The following is a 6,646-nucleotide window of genomic DNA, read 5'->3' as shown; positions in this document are numbered from 1 at the left end:
CCTGGCGTTCAGTGCCACCATCCCCAAGCAGGCCCTCCCTGGACCCAGCCAGGACAGACATGGGACCAAGTGCACACAGTCGGGAGCTGTCTCCTGCGCCTCCCCTCCCCTCCCAGGTTCCCAAGTGGTGTTTGTCAGGCCCTGGCCTTGACAGGCAGCAGAGCCTGTCCCTGCTTCTATTCTGACCGGGAAATAAACACCCCTGAAGGATTGGGGTCTGCTGCTTCTCTTGGAAGTGTGGAAGGGGTGGCAGGGCCCCTGCAGGGATGAGGTATTGCACCAGAGGCACCTTCACTGGGGCTTCGGGTCTGCAACTCCCCATCCAGAGGTGCTTTAACTGCTGCTGGCTTCCAGCTGCTATTTAATGAGAAATGAATGTTGAAGTCTGCCTTTCTCAGATGGCCTGGTAGCGTGACAACTGTAATCCTAGGCCTCTGGGAGGCTGAGGCAAAGTAATTGATTGCAAGTTCAGCGCAGATAGGTTTACTGAGACCCTGTCTCCAAAAATGGGCTGCCAGGCATAGTGGTACACACCTGTGATCCCAGCACTTGGAGGCTGAGGCAGGAGGATCACTTGAGTTTGAGACCAGTCTTGGCTCTAGTGAGTTCACATCCAGCAAAATGGGGCTGGGAATGTAGCTCAGCAGTAGAGGGCCCCAGGGTTTTTATGCTCTTTGATGCAAAAAAAAAAAAAAAAATGGGGCTAAATGCAAGGCCCTGGGTTCAATCTGCTATACCTCCGAAATCAAACTACATACTACGAGGGCTGGGAATATAACTCAGTGTAAGACCTGGAGTTGATTCCCAGTACTAAAGGAAAGGGGTGGGAATGTAGCTCAGTGGTGCAGAGACTGCCTCACAAGCGCAAGGTCTTGAGTTTTATCCTCTGTACCTGAAAAAAAAAAAAACCTCCCTCTCTGGACAAACCCGTCGAGGCCCCCCAGTGGCTCATTGCCCCTGAGTAGTGTAGGTGTGGCCTGTTACAGGAAGTTGAAAGGTGATGGTCCTGGCCTTTGGGACTGACCTGGAGAACCGTTTATCCCTGGCGCCTGCCCCCTGCCTGCCGTCCCCAGGTGGTGACAGGCCATTCCCGACTGCCGAGGAGCCTGGGGAGGGCGGGTAGCTGTGTGTTCCCTGAGAGGAAAGGCTGATTGCAGGGAAACGCACGACCAGGGCTGGAACAGGAAGCTGGTGGCCTCTAGGGCAGGCGGGACCCGGAGGGAGCGTGGGAGGGACCCTGAGTTCCGCAAGAGGCCCGTGTTACCACGAGGGGGCGCAAGAGAGCTATCAGACGAGCGCTGGCCTCAGCGAGGCCTCCGATCCAGCCCAACACTTAACGTTTCTCTGCAGAGGGACTGACCTCAAGGCCAGGATGGCACGTCCACCTCTCTGAACTCCCCAAAGGTGGCCGGTAACATTGAGCCCACACCTTGTCCACCTGCCCCATATGAGAAGGACCGACAGCCCAAGCAACACAGAAAAGAGATTGCTCCAGGAATCTTTCTTACCCCTTCCCGCTTGGTGCAAGCTCAGAAGCCGCCCTCTGCAGCCTGGACAGTTTAGGATAGGCTGCAGACCATGTTTAGGCAACGGAGTGGCTGGGGTGCCCCAGTGCCACACTGGCCATGCCCACGTGGGTCCACTGTGGCCCTAGCGTTAAGCCGGTGGGTCGAGAGTTCACTGTTAGCTGATCCCTGAGACATGCTCTTCCCTATGCCTCAACCCCTCTCACCAGGGCAGCTCCCTGGAGACAGCACACTCAGCCATCCTTACCCACGGGGGCCACAGAGAAGCCCATCCCAGAAAATGTCACCACAGAATGGCATCTCCCTTCTCAAGACCCTGCCCTGTCTCCAACTTCTCCAGCCAAGTAGGGCAGGAGCCCCAAGCCTTCCACACCCACCGCTAGGAGGACCGGGCTCCTCACAGCAGGCCACCTCCGCACCCCCAGTGCGTCCTCCACTGTCAGCAGCTCTGCTCACTGGGCCCGGGCTTCTCAGGCTCACATTGGGCCAAGAGGTTTAATCTCTTCAGCCTGGGATTTTGCTAACCTGTCACACATGTGAACTCGGATCAAGTGCCAGGCTGTGCAGGCACATGGCCAACAGCCAGGACTTTGCCCCGACTGCACCCAGTGCAGGCTAACGTGAGGCGGCACCTGCAGAAGGCTCATGACGTGTCCCTCGGGTCCCAAGTCTAACCCAGTCCTACCAACCCCACTCCGACCAGCACCAGGGGCCTCTCCACCCACAACTCTGCTCCACGGCTCCCAGGCTTCCCCAGGCTTCCACTTCCTCATCCATTCCCAGCTGAGACCTTTTTTTGCCCAGGGGCATAATGGGAAGCTAGTGCCACTTAAGGAGAGGTCAGGGTCTCTGATGTAACAAGGGATCACCAGCTGTCATGACACACACAACCAGCTCCAAACAGTCTTGATAAGCTTCCAGTCTGATCTCAAATTTGTAATCCTCCTGCCTCAGACTCCTGAGTAGCTGGGATTATATAAATGCACTACCATGTTAGGACAAGAAATTTATTTTGAGCCAGGCGTGGTGGCACGCGCCTGTAATCCCAGCACTCGGGAGGCTGAGGCAGGAGGATTGCTGAGTTTGAGACCAGCCTGGGTTACACAGTGAGTTCCAGAGCAGTCTAAACTACATAGTGAGACCCTGTCTCAAAAAATAAAAAAATAAATTTAAAAAATTTAAAAAATAAAAATTTTGTTTTGTTTTGTTTTTTGTTTTTTGAGACAGGGTCTCACTGTGTCGTTGAGACTGACATTAAACTCACTGTGTAGCCCTATGTAGCCCGGGCTGGTCTCGAACTTGCAGCGATCCTCCTGCCTCAGCCTCCCGAGTGCTGGGATTTACAGGCGTGCGCCACCATGTCCAGCTATTTTTTTGTTTTTTGACACAGGGTCCCAATAGTTAGTTTAAGCTGGCCTTGAACACAATATTTAGGCCATGTTGGCCTCACACTTATGGCAATCCTTTTCCCTCAGCCTCCTGAATGGGTGTGTCACCATGCCTAGGGAGAATAATAGTTATTAAAGCACTTGCTTACACAGTATTACATGTAATCCACATGTAATGGAATTGTCACCAGACCCAGAAGACGGACACTGAGCCCGGAGGATCCCAAAGTGGGAATTTTCCCCACTGGTGCTGGTCTGTGGCCTGTTAGAAACCAGGCCACGTGGCAGGAGACCGGTGGTGGAGAAGTGAGCGAACCTTTGCCCCTATTGACAGTTGCTCCCTTTGCTTTGTTGCCTGAGCTCCACCTCCTGACAGACAGCAGAGGCATTAGATTCTCACAAAAGCCAGAGCCCCACTGTGAAATTCGAGTTCTAGGGACCTAGGTCATGTGATCCTCTGAACCATTCTGAAACCACCCCCAAATCTGTGGAAAAATTGTCTTACACAAAGCTTGTACCTGTTGCTATAAAGGTTGGGGACCGTTGTCCTAAAGCATCTGCGATGGTCAGAGATGCGTGATGGTCATCACGGCCACAGGGAGGGCCCTGACCTCAAGGCTCCTCCAAAGTCTGGGAAGGAAAGCAGGTGACCAGCTCCTCCCTCAGGCTGCTCAAGCTGGGGCCTTCCTTTCAGACTGAGGCCTGCAGGGTCCACCTGTTCCAGCAGGCACTCCTGGGGACAGGAAGCATCCTCCACACCTTATCCAAGGGACCTCCCAGGCCATAAATGAGGCCTCCTTCGGGCTTCCCGGGCTGACTTTAGTGTGTCTGCTTGGGCAGGGTTAGGAACCTCCATCAGGAAGAGCAGAGGTACCGGCAGTCACTCTGAATTCCTTCAGGCTGGAGTGCTGGTTGCATGTATGCATTTTCATAGAAAATCAGCTTGGCTGCAGCCACCTGTGTCATAGAACGGCAGCCTTCCCCTCTGCCACCCTGGCAGGGCAGTTGCCTGCATGGCATCCCAGCCAGCTTCAGTGTCTGTCACTGGCAACCCAGAGCCATCCTGAGACACTCACAGCTGCTTGGATCCTTGTGCGCTCTGTGCACCTGGTATGTTCTGCTTTTTCCTGATGTCACAATATCTGTAATTACTTTGTACACTGATCAATATTAAGGTATCTCAAACCCTTTTGTTCTTTACTATTAGTGGCCATAACCCAAGTCTCAACATCTTGCAATCTAAACTTTTTATTTATCCTTTTGGTTATTTATTTTATTTTTGGTAGCGGGGATCGGACTCTACTCCTTGTGCTTGCGAGGCAGGCAGTGGAACCTGAGCTAAATCCCCAGCCCTATTTCATTTTTTTGAGACAGTCTTGGTATGCATCGCAGGCTAGCCTCAAATTTGTGGCAATCCTCCTGCCTCAGCCTCCTGAATGCTGGGATTACAGGTGTGTGCCACCTAATCTGGCTTTGTCAGCTGAACTCTTAAAACATCTCCTATACCTAGATGTGGTTCAAAAGTCTTGCCTTGTGCGACAGATTGTCATTTGTAAAACAGGTCAAGACAACCACAAAAATGTTGGGAGAGAGTGCAGCAGACCTGAAGCAATCTCCACTCAGCCCAAGGGCAGGACCCTGCAATCAAACAGCTTCCTGTTTAGTGGGCAAGCAACTGCCAGGGTCTGGCTGAATTAAGGCCGGTGACCTGGGGGAGGGGAGTGTCACTTGTTCACATCTCTTCCAGGCCTGTAAAGTCACTCGTGAAAACAGGCAGGGTTCCAGCAGGCACAGGGCTGGGGTGGGCACAGAGCTGCCAACCTTGGAAACAAAGTCATACTCTAAAAATGGAGGGAGCTCTATTAAGGAAAAGTGATGCTTTTAAGAAAAGCATTTTAACCAATACTCTCAAAAGTACACCTGTAATCCCAGCACTCAGGGGGCTGAGGCAGGAGGATCGCTGTGAGTTTGAAACCAGCCTGGGCTACATAGTGAGACCCTGTCTCAAAAAAACAAAACAAAAAAAGGTACAAAAAAATTTGGCTCAGTGGTTCTGCTGCCTGCCTCACAAGCCAAGCACAAGGGCCGGGGGTGGGGGGAATTCAAAAGAAGCCAGGCGTGCTAGAGCGTGTCTGTAATTCTACACTGAGGAGGCTGAGGCAGAACGATTGCCCTGAATTTAAGGCCCACCTGGGCTGCAGGTAAAGGCCAGCCTGGACTACAGAGCAAGACCCTGTCTAAAAAAAAAAACAAAACACAAAATAACTCAGCCATAAAGAATGAGAAACTAGAGACATTTATAGCTAAATGGATGCACATTGAGGCCATACTGTTAAATGAAATAAATAGGACACACCTGAGTAAATACCGAATCTTTTCTTTGGTGTGAAAAGCTGAAAGTGTAAATAAGGTTGTACAATTGATAATGTGAAGTAGGAAGAAAAGGGCTAAAAGAGAAGGGGAAGTGGGAAGGGGAGGGGAAAGAAGGACAAAGAAAAAATGTGAAAAAAGAAAAAAATGGAAACAAAATCTTTGGAAATAGGGAGGTGTGGAGGGGGTGAAGGACAGGGAAATGGGAAGAAAATAAGAACCAAAATACATCATGTAAAGGTACAAGATCCCAGGGGTGACTGTAACTGTATCGTTTGCTTTAAATGTGCCAATAAACTTAATGGAAAAAAATTAACATTAAAGAATATATAGCTAGGCACATGGACGGCCATATAAAGTTTTCTTAAAAAGTGCAAAAGGATCCCTTTTTGTATTTTATTATTTCTGAGGTCAGGATATACCAGCCAACGTGTATTTTAACATAGGGGTGTCTGCTTTCCAGACAGCTCTAGAGACCGTGTGCGCTTCTGCAGAAAGAGAAGCGGAGAGGCGCCAGGAGGACGGGCGGCCGAAAGGCAGGGCAGCGAGGAAGCAGGCAGTGCCCCAGAGAACGCGGGCCACGTCTGTGCTATTCAGGTTCCCAGGAGCCACGTAAAACAATGCAGGAAACGGCTTAACCCAAAGTGCACAAGTGAGCCTTTCGAGGGCGGCCAGTCTACTCGCTAGCGCCCGCGTCCATCGGCTCCGCCTCGGGCCTCTGGACGGAGGCCGCTATCTGCGCTGGGGATGGCCGCCCGAGGCCCCCCGACAGGCCCGGGAGTCACCGCAAAGCCGTAAGGGCCGCGCGACGGCCTCGAGGGACCATAGCAAATCTACCGGGACACACACCCCAGCTAAGGATCAGGGACCGCACGCGCTCCGGAAGTTACGTCACCACGGCTTCCGGCCCGCTGACCGAGGAGGAGGTGCCAATCGCGGATACACGGTCCAGTAAGAAAACAACACGAGGGGATACCGAGGCGCAGGCGTAAACCTGCCCCTCGGCTGAGTACTCCGTCCCACTGCCACGTTCGACGAAGGAACAAGCAGGGTGCGCGCATCTCAGGACCAATCAGGGGACTCGGAGTCCGGGCCTCTGAAAGCAGCAGCCATTCTAGACTCGTGGAAGGTGTGGAAGGAAACCACCATTCAGAAGTCGAGGGACAGAAAGTTCTTCTCTAGGCACCACTTAGAGGCTAGAGAAGAGAGCGAGCGCGAGCGTCTCCACCAATCCTGGGCTAGGGCGAGGGGCCTAGCGTGGGTGACCAATCCGAGTGTGGTGGAGGCGGGATCCGCAGCTCACTGGCCAATCGAATAGCCTCGGAGGGCGCGTGCGCGTGGTCGGGGCGCGCGCAGGGGGGG

This window comes from Fukomys damarensis, unplaced genomic scaffold (assembly GCF_012274545.1).
Source record: "Fukomys damarensis isolate Sample0158 unplaced genomic scaffold, DMR_v1.0_HiC HiC_scaffold_23, whole genome shotgun sequence".
In the NCBI taxonomy this organism is placed as follows: Eukaryota; Metazoa; Chordata; class Mammalia; order Rodentia; family Bathyergidae; genus Fukomys; species Fukomys damarensis.
This window is presented reverse-complemented; position numbering follows the sequence as displayed.